The sequence below is a fragment of the Panthera leo genome, chromosome A1 (genome assembly GCF_018350215.1).
Source record: "Panthera leo isolate Ple1 chromosome A1, P.leo_Ple1_pat1.1, whole genome shotgun sequence".
NCBI classification, from domain to species: domain Eukaryota; kingdom Metazoa; phylum Chordata; class Mammalia; order Carnivora; family Felidae; genus Panthera; species Panthera leo.
Genome location: NC_056679.1, coordinates 202,333,684 through 202,355,498, shown reverse-complemented (window position 1 = coordinate 202,355,498; position 21,815 = coordinate 202,333,684). Strand labels below are relative to the sequence as shown.

The following is a 21,815-nucleotide window of genomic DNA, read 5'->3' as shown; positions in this document are numbered from 1 at the left end:
TAGAAATAAGAACTAATTCCTTGTCTAGATATAAGCTCATATAAACAAAAATCCTGGAGATAACCTTTTGTTCCATTCTGTCTTTTCCAGTTCATATCCAAGCCAAGTGAGGGTTCTAATTTTAAAATACATCCAGACCTTAGCCTCTTTCACTACCTCTTCCACCTATAGCCTGGCCCTAACCCTTCTCATCTATTGCCTGTGTCAGTACAATAATCCAGGCATCTGCCCATGTTTATACCATTAGCAATACAGCAGCCAGTTCACTAAAACCTGAGTCATGTCACACCATTCTTCAGAAATGTTTTTGCATTTCTGTATACCATTAATGAAGTAGCAGAGAGCAAAATAAGAAATCAGTCCCACTTACAATTGTACCAAAACCAGTAAGATACCAGAAATAAACCTAATCACAAAGGTGAAAGACCTGTACTCTGAAATGATAAAACACCAATGAAAGAAGTTAAAAATGACACAAATAAATGGAAAAGCATCCCATGTTCATAGATTAGAAGAACAAATATTGTTAAAATGTCTATACTATCCAAGAAATCTACATAACACATTTAATGCAGTCCTTAACATAATATCAGTAGCATTTTTCACAGAGCTAGAACAAACAATCCTAAAATGTGTATGGAACCACAAAAATCTCAAATAGCTAAAGCAACTTTGAAAAAGAAAAGCAAAGCTGGAGATATCTCAATTCTGGACTTCAAGTTATGTTACAAAGCTATAGTGATCAAAACAGTATGGTACTGGCACAAAAATAGACACATGGATCAACAGAACAAATAGAAAACTGAGAAATGAACCCATAACTATATGGTCAATTAATCTTAGACAAGCAGGAAAATGAAACCATAAAATCCTATAGGACAACACAGATAATAATCTCTTTGACAAAGGCTGTAGCAACTTCTTACTAGATATGTCTCCGGAGGCAAGAGAAACAAAAGCAAAAATAAACTACTGGAACTACATCCAAATAAAAAGCTTCTGCACAGTGAAGGAAACACTCAACAAAACTAAAAGGCAACTTCCAGGATGGGAGAAGATATTTGCAAATGACATATCTGATAAAGGGTTAGTATCCAAAATCTATAAATAACTTACTGAACTCAACACCCCAAATACAAATAATCTAGTGAAGAAATGGGCAGAAGACACAAATAGACATTTTCCAAAGAAGGCATCCAGATGGCAAACAGCCACATGAAAAGAGGCTTAACATCACTCATCATCAGGGAAATGCAAATCAACACTACAATGAGATACCACTGCACACTGTCAGAATGGCTAAAATTAACAATATAGGAAACAACAGATGTTGGTGAGAATGTGGAGAAAGGGGAACCCTCTTAAACTGCTTGTGGGAATGCAAACTGATGTAGCTACTTTGGAAAACGGTATGGAGTTTCCTCTTAAAAACAGAACTACCCTACGATCCAACATTGCACTACTAGGTATTTACCCAAAGAATACAAAAATACTAATTCAATGGGATACATACAGCTCAAATAGCAGCATTATCAATAATAGCCAAATTATGGAAACATTCCAAGTATCCATTGACCGATGAGTGGATAAAGATGATGTAGTATATATATATACAATGGAATATTATTCAGCCATAAAAGAAAATGAAATCTTGCCAATTCCAATTCCAGCATGTATGGAATAGAGAGTATTACACTAAGTGAAATAAGTCAGTTGGAGAAAGACAAACACCACATGATTTCACTTACATGTGGAATTTAAGAAACAAAACAAAATAAGCAAAGGGGAAAAGAGAGCAAGAAGGAGGCAAACCAGGAAACAGATTCTTAAGTATAGAGAACAAACTGATGGTTACCAGAGGGGAGGTGGGTGGGGAATGGGTTAAATAGGTGATGGGGATTAAGGAGTTCACTTGTTGTGATGAGCACCAGGTGATGTATAAAACTGTTGACTTTCTATATGGTATACCTGAAACTAATATCACACTGTATGCTAACTCACTGGAATTTAAATAAAAACTTAAAAAATAAATAAAACATTTAAATGATCTCCCAAAGCAAGTTAGAAGCCAGTCTTTACGATGGTTTACAAGACACTAGAGCCACACTGCCCACATGTGGCTACTGAGCACTTGAAATATGTCTGGGCAAAATTGAAATATGCTGTATATACAAATTATACACTGAACTTCAAAGACTTAGAATGAAAAACTGTAAAGACTTAAAAAGTAAAACACTTTGTTAATACTTTTACATTGATTACAACTGAAAATTTTATTTTGCATGTTTTGGAGTAAATAAAATATAACATTAATTTTATCTGCTTACTTTTTATTTTTACTTAAATTTTTTTAAATTTAAGTATAATTAACATACAGTTTGGTGTGTACAATATAATGATTCAACAATTCTGTACATTACTCAGTGCTCATCATGATAAATGTACTTGTAATCCACTTCACTTATTTCACCCATTTATCTGCTTCTTTTTATATTTTTGTCATACATACTAAAAAATTAAAACTTACATATATGGTTCATATTATTTTTTTCTCTGGAAATCACTGTACTAGAAGGTCTGGTGACAGTTGCTTCTCTGACCCTACCCCCTAATTCCTGCCTCATCTCTGGCTGAGCTGGGACCACACTGGCTTCCTTGTTCTTCATTCATTCCTTGTGTCAGGTTCACACTTGCCGAAGAATAATATCAGACTTCATGTGCCTTAAAGCTGGTAAATGGTGGGTCAATCAGGTAGCAAATTTTTGTGAACAATATATAGTCTTCTAGACACTGAAATTTTATAGTAAACATTATAGTCATATGTTCTCTGTACCCAAGGAGCCTGCATTCTAGTTGGGATATGTTATAATGCTTATAAAATGCAAATTTTAGAATCTTCATTCACTCAATATAATAATTGATTAAATATCTGAAACTTAGCAAACTACTGGAAAAACAATGTAGAGTGTTTGCTTTGTAAAATATTGCCAAAGAAGTGAAGATGATTATTAAGATAGATTCAACAAAAATCTCTCTCTTTCTCTCTCTCTCTCTCAATCATACAAAACTATTACCCAGGTTTTATTTTCTCTGTAGAGCTTCTCTTTACCTAAAATTATTGTTTGATATTGTTAAATTGTATATTCCATTATTCTGCAACTAAATGTAGGGTCGATTCTAGTTTATCATAGCACATGGTAAGCACCCATTACATATTTATTAAATGCACATATTAATTAAATGTCAAATATACCGCAATAATCATTGTAATTCAAAGGAAAATTAGTATCCTAACTGAAAGCGGAATTTGACTCTCTTGAAAGAGCAAATGAATATTGTGAATTTTAACAGTTATGTCTTTGCTTAATTTTTTAAGTTATTCTGAACTTTAAAACAAATGGATGAATAAGAAGTAACTATTACGAAAATACTTATAATAAAGAGAGAAAAATGATAGTTAAAAACAGTTGAATGCTAATACATTATAACATATTACATTTATTACATATAATAAATCTTTTACATAATATAGATTCTTAAAAGCTTCTTATAAATCAAACGTAATCATAATATGCATCAATTATAATTAAACAATAGCAATAATCGGTGCCTCAGATAAACCTCACTGGCTACGATACTGCCACTGTGCAAAGCTGTATAATTAAACAACAAAACTCATTATATAAAGGGATATTTTTAGTGAAGCTTTATATAAGATAAAGATTTTTATATATACATTTTCATGCTTAGCTTTTAATGATAATCAGGTTTTAATTGCATAGACTTAACATAATAACTGCTTTTATAATAGCATTTTTGACACTAATTTTATCATTAACAAACCTATTTTTTTTAATGTTTATGTATTTTTGGGAGAGAGAGAAAGAGAGAGAGTGAGTGCGAGCGAGGGAGGGACAGAGAGAGAGGGAGACACAGAATCTAAAGCAGACTCCAGGCTCTAAGCTGTCAGCACAGAGCCCAACAGGGGCTCAAAATCACAGACTGTGAGATCATGACCTGAGCCGCAGTTGGATGCTCACCCAACTGAGTCATTCAGGCACCCCTACAAACCTATTTTTACCTGAAATTAACAGCACCTACAAATATATAATTTCATTCAAAATAATCTCACTTTGGGAGCCAAATAATAAAATGGATAGAGATGTGTCATGAAAGTGAACACACAGTAGAAAAAAATAAGTATTTTGTAAGGTCCTTACAATTATTTTAAACAACAGCTCATTATTTCAATCCTTCCTATCTCCTCAATCAAAATATGCTAAAAATCATGTCAGTAAAAATAATATTAAGAATGCAACAGAATTGCCTGGGTGGCTTAGTTGGTTAAGCATCCGACTTCTGCTCAGGTCATGATCTCACTGTTTGTGAGTTCAAGCCTCCCGTCAGGCTCTGTGCTGACAGCTCAGAGCCTGGAGCCTGCCTCGGTTTCTGTGTCTCTCTCTCTCTCTCTCTGTCCCTCCCCACTCATGCTCGCTCTCTCTCTCTCTCTCTCTCTCTCTCAAAAATAAACATTTTAAAAAAATTAAAAAAAGAAAGAATGCCTTGGAACATATTTGAGGTAAACAGGCATCCAAAAAGATATGTTTACTATGGAACAGGAAAATGATTATTGTGTTAACTTTCCGAAATGATTTAGAAATTTTTTTTCTTAAATTTTGAAGCACCTAGTGTCATCTAGGGGTTCTTGGATACCTTTTGGAATTTATATTACTACAAATAATCTAACAATATGCTTTATCTTTTTAGTAATTCAAAATATTATACTTAATCAAATACTTTGAACCATCACTGCTGATTCTTATTCTAAAAGAAAAATAATTACGCATTTATTTTCTTAAGAATGTCACTAACCAGCAAATAAGGCGTGTACACATTGCTTTGAGATTTTTAATAATTATATGGATGTCAAGCAATGAAATAGCCAGTGATTAAATTGAAAGGGCAAATTGCAGGGACTCCTAAATCATTTTATCTTTCACAAGGACACACAGTGTAAGACCCTGAATTTTATTTTTCACAGCTCATTAAGACATATATAAATTTCCCATTAGGACATCAATAGTAATAACTGCTTACAGATTTAAAGTATATTAGCTCCAAGCACATCTTTGTATGTTAATAGTGCATTTCCATAAAAAAAGTGTTTTAAATATCTGAAATTACTGCTGATTGAGTAATATTACATTAGTAATAATAGCTGATAACACATGACTTAAAACATGTAAACAGTTCAAAAGTTTATATCTTTTTTCGGGGTGCCTGGGTGGCTCAGTCGGTTGGGTGTCTGACTTCGGCTCAGGTCACGATCTCGCGGTATGTGAGTTCGAGCCCCACGTCGGGCTCTGTGCTGACTGCTCAGAGCCTGGAGCCTGTTTCGGATTCTGTGTCTCCCTCTCTCTCTGACCCTCCCCCGTTCATGCTCTGTCTCTCTCTGTCTCAAAAATAAATAAACGTTAAAAAAAAAATTAAAAAAAAAAAGTTTATATCATTTAAAAGGTAACTGTGAAGCCATTTCCTTGAGGTAAGCACTGTCATTAAGTTTCTTATATTTCTAGAATTCTTTATGTAACATAAATACTATGTGCACAGCATTTGCACACACACTACATATCCTTTTTAAATAAACATAAATAAGAATAATTATATATGCTTTATTTACCTTGTTTTTCTCAATTATTATATCTTGAAAGTTTTCTTTATTAACACATAGAAAATTGCTGCAATAGAGTTTTAACAGTTTAGTAGTATTTTAATATAGGGATGTCCTAACATTCATTTAACCACTACTCTGAAGATGAATACTACTTTTTTGAGGTAAAATAATTTAGGGTCATAAATGGCATTTTGGAAATATAAATATAATCAAAGAAGTTAAAAAAATCAAATCTCACATATATTTCCATCTTCAAAAATCTACTCACTGTTAACTCTAATTTTACAATCTTAATATATTTGTAAAGTATAGGAACAGTTAGAATGAACTTCTGAGATTATGCATGGCTTATTAAAATCAGTTCATTTTCATTTACTTTGTTTTACCCAATAATGTACTCCTTGAGAGATCCTATCTTATTTATTATTTTATCTCTAGGCTTTAGGAAAAAAAGTTCAAAAATAATTTAAAAATACATTTATTTTAAATAGCTAAGAGTTCATTTAATGCTAGATTCTTATGTTATTTTTCTAGGAAGATATTAAAATATTTAAACAGTCTTCTGAAAGGCAAAATTTCATATATTTTTAGCATAGATTTACTAGAATGTGACTATTTTCCCTTTAAAGCAGTCCCTAATTTCATTTGTTTTGGAATTGCCCCCTCAACCAGGTTGTAAATTTCAGGATGGAAATAATGTTTCATTAACTCTTCTCTTTCCCACACTGTTTGACAGAATTCAGACATATGTAAATTCAGGCATATGTAAAACTACAATGTATTGTTTGCATTATATTATATATAATGTAAATTTCAGGACTACTATGCAAAAGCTACAGTATCATTTAGTGTTTACCAGTTGCAGTTGAAACATGTTTGAATAACCTCTTTAAAATTCAGAAGGATATGGTCTAACAAATTATAATCCAAGTGTATGGAAGGGATTCTACCACATACTACACTTTTATTTAATATGTATCCTGAAAAATAACAAAACTAGTACTTTCGGCAAATAGATGAATTGTGGTTGATGTTGAACTGACATTAATGTGTAAATGAAGACAGCTAAGAAGGGGAAAAAGGGTAAAGGATATGTACAAAAGGCAATACTAAAAGAGAATCAGAATGGCCAACAAACACATGAAAAAGGTTGAATATCACTAATAATCAAGAATGAATGCAATTTCAAAGAGTAATGGGATCTACCATTTTTAATAATTGAGATAACACTAGGCCAAATAATTTTGACTCTATCCCTTACTAGCTATGTACAAGTTATTCAATGTTTATTTGCCTTTATTTTTACACTTTTATTTTTTTAATGTTTATTTATTTTTGAGAGAAAGAGAGGGAGAGAGCAGGGGAGGAGCAGAGAGAGAGGAAGACAGAGAATCCCAAGCAGGCTCCATGATGTCAGTGGAGAGCCCCACGCAGGACTCGATCTCACGAAGGGTAAGATCATGACCTGAGACAAGATCAAGAGCTGGATGCTTAACCAACTGAGCCACCCACGGGCTCCCATTTTCTCACTTTTAAATTCAGAATAATAACAGTATCCACCTAATAAAATTGCTATGTAAATTAAATAAAACATCTAAAAGAAAGTCTGAGGACAGTAATAAGAGGTTAACAAAAAGAATAATAATAGTGAACATTTAATAAATAACTGAATGTTGAGTCAAGAGAAATTTTTATGTACTTGCATGTGAAAAAAATTGGCAATACTGAAGTAGAAATTGTCCAAACGTGTAAGTATTCGTATCGCAGTAATATGTATACCTATACAAAATTAGAAACAATGCAAATGTTGGTATATACATACAATAGAAGATAACACAATAGTTAAAATGAATAAATAAAGTAAATAAATCAAAAGAATCAAACTTTTAGCTCTCCTTTCCTATAGGAAACGTTGTAGGTGAACAGAATACTTGATGAAATGTTAAGTATTCAGTGAATACATGAAGAAAGCGTATGCTAATTAGAATTTCACTGTTTTGTGACCTTTAATGAAACAATGGATTTAGGCAGTGGCTTCTAACATCACAGAGAAGACGGTATGTTCCTTCTGATGTAAGCACACACCACCACCTGTGATAGAGTCTCGTCAAAAAAAAAAAAAAAAAAAAAAAAATCAAACGTGAATCTTACTACTAAGTTAAAGGAAATAAAGGGAAGATAACATTTTGACATTAGCACTCTCCAGACCTTGGGAAACTGAAGGCAAATGAACAGGCTTCTCCAACAAACACCAAAGGAAGGAGAGAGACAGAGAAAGAGAGACAGAGATAGAAACTGATTTTAGATCTACATTCAGACTAAATGATACTTAGGAGATATCTTTACTTGGATTCTGATTAGAAAAAAAGTTTTAAATGAAAAAGAAAGGAAGACATGTGGGAAATGTGAGTACTGACTAATGAAAATAAAGAAATGGGAGTGGCAGGGGGCACGCCTGGCTGGCTCCATGGGTGTAGCGGGTGACTCTTGATTTCAGGGTTGTAAGTTCCCACCACAGGCTGGGTGTACAGATTACTTAAAAATAAAAGTTAAAAAAAAAAAAAAAAAAGAAAGAAAGAAAGAAATGGTTTTTTTTTTAAATTTTTTAAGCTTTATTTATTTTTGAGAGAGAGAGACAGAGCATGAGTGGGGGAGGAGCAGAGAGAGGGAGACACGTAATCGGAAGCAGGTTCCAGGATCCCAGTGGTCAGCAAAGAGCTCAACATGGGGCTCCAACCTAAGAACCATGTGATCAGGACCTGAGCCAAAGTCGGATGCCTAACAGACTGAGCCACCCAGATGCCCCAAGAAATGTGTCTTTTTTTAAAGCACATTAATATTTTATTTTTTAACATCTTCATTTTAATAGTTCAACTTTTAATAAGCCAAAATGGTATTTTACCTGGGATTTTTTCATAATCATATGTGGAAAGAAGTTTGCATATAGTTAAAACAAACTGTCTAAGTGTTGAAAACTGCTGGAACTACAGGAGGGTAAATTAAAACCATACCATTTATTTTTTAACATATTTAGAATTGCCATAATTTTAATATATATTAATTCATACATAAGATAAAATACATAATATTTTACCATTTTCAAATGGCAGTTTGATTTTTCATCAATATATAATATGATTATTATTGAGCACCTATTAGAAACAAGGAAAGTTGGCTAATCAGGCTTACATTAACATGTCACCCCTTGTCCTTACCAAATAAAGGTGTTACGACGTCTTCGTAAGTTCAAACCTAAATAACTCTAAGTACGATCTTGCTCATCTTCTCTTTGCTCAAGTAACAAGAGTAGTATAGTTATATATACCAGAATGAAATTGTATTAGATAAATAATTGCAACTCACAATAAAAATAATAAAGTTTACTTACAGATTACATTTATTTACATACTAAAATATAGTTCAGACTAAGACTGCCTTTTGCCATGTGAAAACCAAAAAAAAAAATATTTGGAAAAAATATTTTATTGTTTTAAGACATCTTACATGTTTTACTTCTAGGGATCAATCTATAAGCAATTACATTTTCATGTCTGTCACCAATGAGTGGTGCCAGTTACCAGCTGACCGACCCTAGTCATTTGGAGAACAAAATCCATCTCCAATTTGATTGTCAGTTCAAAACTTCTAGAAAAAAATAATTAAATATCATTGAAATATTAATATTAATAATTAATATTAATGACCATATTTTTACATGTTTGTACCTGTTTTCTGGGGTTTTTTTCATTCCAACTAAATAAGGAGGTAACAATTCAAGCAACACAAATATAAGCTGTTTTTTATCAACATAAAAGGAAATTACAACTCAAATATATCTTGTTAAATTACTTTTTGTTTTATTTTTATCTCCATCTTTATTCATGAGTTGGAAAAGCTTTAAAACCTTTCCCACAGAACAAACTGTTTGTTTAAAGGTACAGCTCTCTACAGAGATCATGTTTTTCTTACTAAATTAATTGTCATCCTTCTTTTCCATTCATTTAATATTAATCCTGATTATTATATCATCAAAGCTCATGGAGAATAGAAAATTCTTATTAACTCAAAGGAAATGCCTTGAAAATATTCAGAAGAGACAGTGTTACACATCTAGTAGCTGCAAAACTGCAAACTAATGGTAACATTTTTTAATAAAAATAAATATTCCCATTCACCATCAACAATAAAGAGATAACACTGTTAATAATAAGAGTTAGGAGATCATTAGTTGTGAGGCTAGGGATAAAAGAAAAAAAATACTTTGTAGAGGAAATGTTTTATAGCGAGTCTATTAGAACAGAAGTTGTACCACAAAGCGTTTTTTTTTCTTTTTTGATACAGCAGAGACATTAGCATGTTGTACATCATGAAAAAAAAAAAAACAAGTAGAAAATATAGATTTCACATTAACATGGACCACACTCAAGTGAACAATTGTGCAGCTTATGTGATGCTCCATAGTTTCTGCCCTTTTCCTTCCCTTTCCAACTTGCCTATTTATTGGAGAGGAACACGGCCAAGTTCAATTCATCACCGCTACACACAGCTTCCCTGCAATGCTGCCACTGGCACCCACTCCCTCCATCTGGCCTTAGTCTGAGCATGGTTTCCTCTACAACTGTTGCCAGTCTGTTGCCATAGCAGCAGCTAAGAGGGCGATGGTGGGATGGGAAAAGAAGGAAAGCACGCTCCATATCCATGCCCCTTACGGAGATTTTGAAATGGTTCCAAAGTCCCACTGAAAATGTGACAGAAAAAAAGAAGAAGAAGAATAAACAGTCTTACAAAAGATATCCACAATAGAGAAACACCTTTTTTTCTTTTCCCAAAGGGAAATAAACGTGTATTAGGGAGAAACAGTTCAACCTGCAAACTGAGAATTAAGCAACATGCTCACATGGTTGGAAAGGAAAGGAAGCAGTGGATTATATGACGAAGGAGGGTGTTTAGGCCTTTATTAGTGGAAGAGTAGAAAAACAAGCACTTTTCCAAAAGCAAAAGTGTTATAGCTCAATGTTTGGAACTCCTTTTTAAACTAAAAGCTATGCACTGACTCCTAAAATTCTACATTGATATTTGAATGAATATAAAGGTAAGCATTGTCTAGCTACTATATTGTAATTCCAGGTTACAAGTCATCATTACCAGTATTTAATTTCTGATTTTAAAATGACATATGGTACACCTGCATATATTTCCAGAAAAATAAATCTTACCAGAATTTCACTAAAACTTATTTTAATTTTATATATGGATTCTGAGTATAATCAAAGGGATATACAAACTTATATGCAGAAAAGCAACGTAACATAAACCAAGCACTAAAAATTAAAGGGAAGACAGAAATCAACTAATTCTAATCTTAGCTTTTAAAAAGCTTACTGTGAAAGTGTTTGGCAAGTAGGACTATTACTGACTCTTAAAGTTCATATGACAATTACTGAGTTGGAAATATGTCTTAAAAGGGCATCGTATCTTTTTCCTATGTCCAAGTAGGAGTACAGGAAAAATCTCAGACAAAGGCTGCTGTGTACTACTTTTGAAAGTAGTTCTACACAGAAAGTCAGACTGTGCCATTTGTCTTACAATCCAAATTATTCTCCATGTTCATAGTTTTCATCTTTTTGTAATGTAAATAACAGAAGATCGATGGCCAACTTTTCCTCAAATATTCAGCATTACCTCTGTTCCTGGGATCAAACATTGTGCATTGTGTTTCTGGGAAAAAGTTAGGAAAAGAGGAAGATAAGGGGCATGTGGTACTAATAATCATAGCACTGAAGTGCTTCAAAACACAAGGTGGCCTCGATGACATGTTCAAGCATTCTCATTAAAGGTCAGGCTTTCTTATATAAAATATCTATGACTTAATATTTGTCATTAATGTAACTTTACTAATAAAGAAAGGGTGGTTTTAAGAGATGATAGGTAAATGTGAGACATTCAGAGGATAGGAGTGAGTTCTACTGCAGCAATAATTCAAGAAACTAATAGATAAAATCAGAAAGCCCATCCTCAAGGCCAAGGATTTTGCCTCCAGACTGAAGCCTTTCAAAAGCCAAAACAGCTATGCTGGTGAACAAATGGTTTTTATCATCATCTCATTTGCTATAACTTTATCCGAGTTCAGTGTACTTTTAAAAAATGCCACTATTATATTTTGAAAACCCTGTACATATTTGCTACTAAGTGTCCACCCTGCCCAAAGCACCCAGATTAACAATAAAAAAAAGACATTTTCCTTACTTTCAAGGTCTTAAAACATGATCAACATAGGACGTGCTTCTTCTCTGAACCTTATAAATTATTACTATTAGTGCCAGTATTTAACATGTCTTCAGCATACTGTCATCTCCTGCTAAATTGATCTTTTCCAATTTTAACTCTCTGGGCACCTCTACCCAAATAAGAACAGTGAGACTATCACACAATAAATGTAATATCCTAGAGGTGAAAGTAACCCAAGAAATTTGGTTGTTCAGGGAAGTGAGACACATTTAGTCTATTTGGATAGAGTACATCACATGTATACTAAACTTAAAAATTCAACTGTATATGCTCATCATCTGGGGAAGAGAGATAGATAAAGAACAACATGAAATGGATCGAAGGAAGGAAGGAAGGAAGGGAGGAAGTAGGGAAGGGAGGAAAGAAGGAAGGAAGGGAGGGAGGAAGGGAGGGAGAAAAAAAGGGAGGGAAGAAGACAGGGTGGTAAGAACAAAGGGAGGGAGCCAGGGAGGGAGGGAGACAGCCAGGGAGGGAGGGAGGGGGCAGGAGAAAGAAAGAAAGACAGACAGAAAGCATTTCAGCAGTTCAGAAGATTCCAGTCATTGCTGCACCTCAGGCCTACATGCTGCAGCGTGAGCATGAACTGCATTCGCAAATGTTCAGGCTCTCCCTTCTCAGTTTATATGTGTCTCTTCCAGTAAGAACATCTCAGTGGGCAAACTGTGTTCTGTTTAAAGGCAGGATTTCTTTCTCTCGTAAAGCCCCCAGATGCACTTGTGCTCAACTAAAATAAAGTGATATATTGGAACTCAAGCATGAAAACTGGTTTTGTTAAAGCTATTGACAGCTATTATCTATGCTGCTGTTATGAAGGGTTTTCAGGTTTGTTCACTATATTAAGACACAATTTGGAATCTAAAAAAGATGATCCTTGCAACTCATCCTGTTTGTGGACAGTAATTATTCAGACCTCAACATGCCCTGGTTCAAACACCCTCCAGGCCATACAGGATTTTGATTCTAGAACCATCATGCAAACTCCTGATCATTACTTGAACCCTGATAAGAAAAAGGAAGGGAGTCTTCTAGATACTATAGTAGATGCTAATATTGTCTTCTTCCAAATAGAATGTCACACATTTTTGTAAATTAATAGAGTTGAATTATACCAACATCTTGCATCTGCCAGAATTTTGGTAGGTAATAATTCTTGAATGAAAATATACAACCAATTTTTAGGACCTGTGATCTACTAGATAAATGATATGACTCAATATTGAGTTTGAAGGCTCACAGCACATGCTCCAGGAGCACAGATGAAGGAGTGACTAAAACTGCCTACAAAAGTTGAGGAAGATTTCCCTAAGAGACAATGCTTCAGCTGAATCTTAACAAACAATTAAGAGATTTTGTGAAGACTATAGAAATTGAAGGGCATCTCAAGTAGAGGCATGTATACAAACATAAGAATTGAACTGTGTGCTCAGGAAATTTCCTATTATATGACTAGAATATAACCTCAAAAGGGCGGGGATGCTTTTTAATTTATTTTTAAATTTCCTCCTAGCTCACGAGGGGTAGTTAATAAATATTTATTTAATTAGATGTAAGTAGCTGAAATACATAATCTGAAGTGAGAGGCTCTGGGCAACAGATCAAGATGTATTCAAAATTCTTATCATAAAAGATGTTATACCAAATATAATTCACATTAGGTTTGAATGTCAGAGACAGGAAAACTCCAAATAACAAAGGATTGAAAGAGAACATTTTAAGGGCAGGCACCTGGGTGGCTCAGTCAGGTAGGCATCCAACTCTTGATTTCAGCTCAGGTCACGATCTCATGGTTCGTGAGTTTAAGCCCCACGTTGGGCTCTGTGCTGACATGTGGAGCCTGCTTGCGATTTTCTCTCTTCCTCTCTCTCTGTCCCACCCCACAAAAAAAAAAAAAATAACATTTTATGTCTCTCTCTTTTAAGTGTTAGCATCTCAGACCTTGCAACATGACCACATGAACAACAGGGACCCAATTCTTTCTTACCATGTTGTCGTACTTAACACGGCTGTTCTATCTCCCACCATAACCACATTCCAATCAGGCAAAAGAAGAAGGGGCAGAAGGATGATACAATTTCTTTTAAAGACCAGAAGAATACTTAAAGATATCAGTTTCATCACATCTTCAATAACTGTCACAAGGCCAAATCTAACTACAAAACGGCTTAGAAATGGAAGATTTATTGCTGATGTCCAGATCCAGTTAGTACTTCAGGGTCCTATTAGAGGAACATAATGGAAAATAAATACTGGGGGACAATTAATCTCTGCAACCCAGTTTAATGCAGTCTGGATTTATACAGGTAATTTGTTTTAAGAAGTTACTTAATTTGATGAGAAACTTTTGAGTTTACTTTACAAAAGTGAAAAACACTCCCAAAGCCTTGATCTTTGTTTCTAACGCCATTTTCTATGAGCTCCCAATGGCCAAAAGTGGGGCAATTTAAGCAACAAAATAAATAATATAGTATTGGATTATGATCCAAAGCATAAAATAAATATCCATGAGTCCTCAATAATATAAATGAATGGTTGAATCAATAAATGAATGCCAGAGAAGAGAAAAATCTCCTTTGCAGAAGAATTCCAAGTAATTTATGTTGATACACCCCCCTAAAGAAGAAAGAGCATAACTTCCCACTCCGTAAGTGTAGGCTGCAGAGAGTGACTTCCTTTTAAAGAGGACAGTATGGGAAAAGAGAAAAGAAGAAACTTGATACTGAAAAATCTCCAAACACCACCTCAGTCAAGTAATCAAAGTAAATACCATGAGAGAGAAGTCATATTCAGGCATGTACCCTTGACGTGAGTGAGCCAGCAGAGAATGGCACTATACCTCTATGGTCATCTTTACAAAAATTCATAGCCCTTGTCCAGCCATGAGAAAAATACCAGATAAACCCTAACTGAAAAACTGTTGTCCTCAAAACTGTCACTAAAAATAAGGAAATTCTAAGAAGATGTCACAGTCCAAAGGAGCCTCAGGAGACATGAGGACTTAATATAGTGTGGATTTTGGATGGGATCCTGGAACAGAAAAAGAACATTAAATAAAGAAACTAAGCAAATCTGAATAATGGTATGGACTTCAGTTAATAATGTATCAGTATTGGTTCATTAGTATGACAAATATACTACAGCATATAAAATGTTATTAAGTAGGGACACTGGGTATGGGATGAACGGAAACCCTCTGTATTATCTTTGCAACATTTCCGCAAATATAAAACTATAAAATTGAGGTTAGTCAAAAGGTTATAATATTGAGTTTAACAAGTTATAAAAAAAGAAGCCAAATTTAGTTTGTGGCCTGTAAAGTTAAGGATAAGATTCTCCATTCTTACACATCCTTAAAGCCTGTAAGTGTGTGAGCAATTAGCTGGTTTTCCTAGATGGATTCCCTATTTCTTCACTCTCTATGCACTGGCTATAGACAAACACATTTCATCATATATAATTTTTTTTTATATATTCTACTGGTTAAAGTCTTTCTTTTTTCCTAACAAATGTTATTTGCTAGGATCTCTTTAATGTTTTCTGAAGATTCAATGACTATGTATTCTGGAATATGATATAGTTAATGCAGTCTAAAGCTCTAGAAAAATGTTGAACAGCACATGTGTTAGATGTCACACATATCTTCCCAGTTTACACTTAAAGATCTAATCTCAGGCTAAAATATTTGAAAGCTAGCTCCATATGGCTAGTTTCCAGACCCAACTAGATATTAATATATTAGTGTAGTACAATGAGATCATTTTATTGATATTTATCTATACAATAATTTACTTAAAATGTAAAGCTGTACAATCTATTTTTTTCTATAACTCTTAACAATTCTTAAGCCATGTCACATACATGTTCTTACTTTTTAAATTGAATTGGCTCTCTAAAAAATAATAGTCTAGAGAACAAAAGCTCTAGCACTTAATTCCACAGTAGTTATTGTCACATCCATGGAGAAGATTTTATAAAACCTATTTTAAATCTTACAAAGGAATTCAGAAGTCTTCAGAGGAACTAGAAAAAACTAAAAATTGTACCATATTGCAGTAAAGCAAGCTTGATTTACCAAAACACAGACAGTAAATACTGATTGATATGAAAGGTGCACATCCATCTTGTGGCTTTAGATAGAGTGATGTACTATTTAATAGAAAAAAATTTCATTTATTAATATTTATTTACTATGTCCTAAAGCATAGCACACACTGATATAAAAGATGAATAAAGTACAGCCCCATTTTCCAAAAAAATTTACTGGTATTCAGTGAAATAGAAAAAGGCAAAAATACATTACAGTATAATGAAATGAGAATTACATTTGAGAAATGTCCACAGAGCATTAAGAAAACACAGGGCAGGGGCGCCTGGGTGGCGCAGTCGGTTAAGCGTCCGACTTCAGCCAGGTCACGTTCTCGCGGTCTGTGAGTTCGAGCCCCGCATCAGGCTCTGGGCTGATGGCTCGGAGCCTGGAGCCTGTTTCCGATTCTGTGTCTCCCTCTCTCTCTGCCCCTCCCCCGTTCATGCTCTGTCTCTCTCTGTCCCAAAAATAAAAAAAAAAAAAAAAAAAAAAAGAAAACACAGGGCAAAGTGACAGTATTTGAGACAAATATCTTAGATCTCAACATTATCAGACAACATGAAAACATCCAGAAAGTAACGAGGTTAAATTTATCCTTTTCACAATTTAACCAAATATATCACCTGTTTCTGTAAGGAGAAGCAGTACTCTTAGAAAACGGTACTTTTTATGATAAAACAAGAAATAAAATTATGATGTAAATATTTTGGAAGCCTGGAATGAGAGCTCATAGCAGGGTATACTAAAATTTTAAAAGCAAAGAAGGAGGGGGTGGGAAGGTAAGAAAGAAATATGTAAAAACCACATTTCTTACACGATTAAGTTGTAAAATCACAATTATCTCCACCTGCATTACAGATACTGATACAGATAAAACCATCCAGGTTAGGATAAGCAGTTATATGGGCTCACCGTCTATAGACTTCCATAGAATTAGGACCTACATTAAGGTAAATAAGTAAAAAGGAAACTTGTAAGTTTCTCCGCAATATAACTATTTTTAAAAGGACACAAATTTTCTGAGGCTAAAGAAATACCAAGGGACCAGAATAAAACATCTAGCATACTGATCAACTTCCTTGTTTTTTGTATGTGTGTTTTCTTTTGCTTTTGTTTTTGCTTTTTGCTAGTAAGCTTTCACCTACTCATTGTTCCCTGAGAAGAACAGGTTAGAAGTTTTACTGCACAGAATTGTCAACAGTTAAGAGTATCTTAAGCCCAATAAACAAAATATTAGAACATGGAATGAGATTTCTCAAAAGTTATTCCCCTCGGCTTCTGAGTTAAAAAAAAAAAAGGCTTAACTACTTATATATCTATATATCTGGTGACAACAGCTTTAAAATCTTATGCTATAATTTAACATTCTTAGGAATTGGTGTCCTTTGTTTTAAAAGTCTATCTCAAATACCCTGCCTGGTCTTTCCTTCTATTTCCTTATTATCTCCTTACTATCCCTTCTTTGAATCAGGAAATAGCCTCCTAAACATTCTCTTCACTTCCAGTATTTTTGGTTCATTCAGCACTCTTATTGTATAACCAGAGTGGTCTTATTAAAACACTAATTTGAAGGGCACCTGGGTGGCTCAGTCAGTTGAGTGTCAGACTCTTGATATCGGCTCAGGTCAAGATCCCAGGGTCATGGGATCCAGCCCCACATTGGGCTCCATGCTAAGTGTGGAGCCTGCTTAAGATTCTCTCTCTCTCCCTGTGCCCCTCTCCCATCACCACTCTCTCAAATAAAATAAAAATAAAAATAAATATAACACCAATTTGATCATATAGTTCAAAAGCTTCAAGGATTATTCTTCAATTAAGAATGAAGACTAGGGGTGCCTAGGTGGCTTAGTCAGTTAAGAATCAGTCTTTGGCTTAGGTTATGATCTCATGGTTCATGAGTTCAAGCCCTGCAACAGGTTCTGTGCAGACAGCTCAGATGGAGCCTGCTTTGATTCTCTGTCTCCCTCTCTCTCTGTCCCTCCCAGGCTTGCACTCTCTCTCTCTCTCAAAAATAAATAAATATTTTTTAAAAAAGAATTAAGACTAAATTTCTTGGTGCACCTGGGTGGCTCAGTTGGTAAAGTGTCCAACTCTTGGTTTTGGTTCCAGTCATGATCTCATGGTTCATGAGTTCAAGCCCCATATAGGGCTACACGCTGACAGTGTGTAACCTGCTTGGGATTTTCTCTTTCCCTCTTCCTGCCCCTCCCCCACTCACTTTGTCTCTGTGTCTCTCAAAATAAATAAATAACTGTAAAAAACAACAAAAAAAAACCTAAATTTCTCGCTGAGTTCAAGACCTAGTGTCAGCTGGTCCAAATTTATTTTTCAAGGACATTTCTCCCTCATGAATTTAATTACTTTTATTAGGACACTACCCTTCCTCAAATTCTTTCCTTCTTGTTAATCTGACCACTTATAATCACCTTTGCCTCATCCCACTACAGTTGCTGAATTTCTCCCCATCTTTCAAAATCCAACTAGGAGGAAACATTTTTAGTTAAGCTTTAAACAGAACACACATTTTGCTGAATGTTTACAGAATTGATTTGGAAACCTATTCACCCTATTCAACTCCTGACAAAAAAAATCCAGCCTCTATTTAAGTACTTCAAACATAATTCATTGTTTCATTGTTAAAGGTTTAAAAAAATTTTTTTTTTGTTGAATTGCAATTTGTCATCTTGAAACTTCCATTCAGTTATCCCGAAAATTCTACTTAAATTGGAGTATTTTTAAATGTTCTTTGTATTACAGTTCACTGGTTCTAAGTTTCCTTATTTACTTTGTGCTTACTCAATGATAGTTTAGGGATAAGAACTATACAACTAGATGTATGCCTAAAAAACCTTATTATGATATATAGACCATATGTGCAGAGTTTTCATTTTAACATATGGAGGACAGAAGGAAAATCATACTTGATGTCAAAACACATGACAACTGTTGCTACTCCACGTTCTGTGAAGTCCATTGTGCTGTATTAGTTTTTTTTTTCCTTATAAAAAAACCTAGTTAGTTGTCCCTAGAACATTCTAGTTATTAGTAATAGGGGCCACTTAGTTGTATGTTGTCAAACTAAGGAATGTCAAGAACTTAGCATATTGGCCTAAAATCATCAGCAGAGTCACTGTTGAAACTGCTGTTATCAGTCAATAATTCATTCAAGGAATACTCCCTGAATATCTGTTGACGTTTTAGAGAAACATGAACAAAATCATGTTGCAAAAAGTACCGTTCAGTTCCAGAAAAATGTATTAAGCTTCTACTCTATACAAATCACTTGCTTAACTAAAATGATACGCTCTCGTCTTCATGGCTGTTATTGAATAATAGTAATGCCAAGTATGTAAGTTATTATAAAAACTTGGTGTGGTGAATGCATAAAGCACAAAAATATTATCTATTAACAGAGAAAGTGACTCTTTTAATTCATGAATCAGTTATTTTTTTTTAAATATCCCAACCCTTGCCTTATTCTACATTAATATCTGCCACATACACCTCATTCAATGAAACTGTTTACTTTATCATTACACAAACACACAGATCTTTCCCAGGTCTGCCCTTGTGGAAGGTGTCTCCTCACTGGAGTGAACTTCCCTAAATTCCACCTGTTCTTTGCATGTTTATAAACATCTCCCCTCAGTATAGCCCTTCCTGGCTGTTTCAACATTGAGCAATTTTTCTCTCCTTAAACTAGGACAGTACTTGTGGTCTGGAAAAAACATTTGGCATTTTATTAAATACAGTGTACCATATATATTCCAAGAGAAACTGTTCATGGCAAGTAGTACAAGTATCATGAAACTCATTTTTTTTAAACAAAGAAGTGAGAAGTGATCTTGTCTTTTGTTTTCTCTTTCTTTTCTAGACCTTTCGGTACTTTTCTTGAGAAGCAAAACTAAGATGTCTAGAAGTCGTAAGTAAACCTCCTCTGATTAGAGTAAGCTGTGTTTTGAATTTGGAAAGTTAGTTTACAGTAATAGAGGTTTTTTGTTTTTTTTTGTTTTTTGAAAGAGAGAGAATGTTTGAGTGAGGAAGACGGGGAGAGGGGGAAAGAGAGAGAGAGAGAGACAGAGACAGAGAATCAAACCCAGTACAGAGCCTGATGCGGGGCTCGATCCCACAACCCTGGGATTACAACCTGAGCTGAAATCAAGAGTCAGAAGCTCAACCAACTGAGCCATCCAGGCACCCCTATAGTAAGAGATTTTTTTTTCATAATTTTATAGGAAATTTGTATTTTGGTTTTACAAACTGCTCTAAACTTTGTTAATTCCAGGGTGACTTGCAAAAAGGCCGTGGAATACTACATCTAAGAGTGATATGACTAATAAGCTCAAGCTAATAATGGCTCTGGGGGATGTTTATTGCCTTGAGGATTATCGAAGCCCCCCCCCGAAGATTTTTCATCTTATCACATTAACATTCTATCTTATTAGAGCCAGAGTCCATTATGTGTTTAAAAATTACAATATATAAAGGGCAAAATGGGTGAGGGGAGTGGGAGATAAGGCTTCTAGTTATGGGAAGAGTAAGTCACATGAATAAAGGGTACAGCATAGGGAATATAGTCAATGGTATCATAATAGCATTGTATGATGAGACACTTCTGGTGAGCATAGCATACTGTATAGACCTGCCCAATTACTATGTTATACACCTGAAACTAATGTAACATTATGTGTCAACTACACTTCCAAAAATAAATACATACATAAATAAATAAATACTCCACATCATGAGACATATTATAGATTCATTACTTTATTAAACATCTCATCTAAGTTGTAAAGAAACTTTTTCTTGTGAAGTTTGTCAGGATAATATTTGAGAGAAGTGCACAGACTTTGGACACAGCCCTTGCATATTTAACTACTTTCTGAAGAGAATCTTAGGGCCTTGTGGGAAAACTCCGCTAGAAAAAAAAAAATAACATATATATATGTGTGTGTGTGTGTGTGTGTGTGTGTGTGTGTGTGTGTGTATGACTGCTTGGAGTTTTTATTGATGTATTTTGAGGCATTTGATTTCACAAACAAGAATAAGCCAAGGCCATAGTTGTATGACCTCAATATAGACTTCTAGATATTGGTGGTTAATAAGAACCTCTACCATAAGTCAACTATGATAGTTAGAATTGGCAAGAATAGCCCTAGCTAAATATAATTTTTATTGCAGTGAAAATGGGGATAACAATTTCCCTGATTATCCCTTTCTTTTTACTTTTAAATTGATAGGTTGATACTAATTTTGGATAAGTTGATTTTACGCATTTCTTCTAATCTCCACCCTACCCCCCCCCCCCCCCCCATCACACTCACACAAACATACATATTTGCATTGTGGAAAATGAAGAGATATTTTTGCCCACACATAGATTACCATACAGTCTCAAAAGTTATTTTATCCTCCATGGCAAAGACTGCATGCTCAGCGGGCCCCTTTAAAAGCATAACATGATTTTTGTTGGGTCAGCACATTAACTAGCTAAAAAGCTATATTTTACATTCAATCTTATAAATAGATGTGTCTATGTGGTGCAAGTCAAAGCGTTGGCATTGAAGTTCCAAGGGGACTGACTCAAATGGTCTGCACCCTATTACCGTCAGCTCTTTATCCTTCCTTTTTGGAAAAAAAAAGAAGGCTATCATGGCTTGAGTTCCAGTAAGCATCTTGTAAGCATGAGGACAAAAACACATCCTGGACATGGGGGCTCAGAAAGCTAAATGGAGATTATCGCAACTCTGATGAAACCAGGCTGTCACC

At 34.5% G+C, this 21,815-nt stretch overlaps 1 protein-coding gene and 1 non-coding gene across 2 annotated transcripts in view; both read right to left on the bottom strand.

Annotated features, from left to right (window-relative positions):
- The window catches only part of HCN1 (hyperpolarization activated cyclic nucleotide gated potassium channel 1), a 390,591-nt gene that overhangs the window by 227,808 nt on the left and 140,968 nt on the right, over positions 1 to 21,815 (bottom strand). The window lies entirely within an intron of this gene.
- Positions 3,515 to 3,655, bottom strand: LOC122202363. The gene has a single exon (XR_006194615.1). It is a non-coding gene; the product is annotated as a U4 spliceosomal RNA (small nuclear RNA).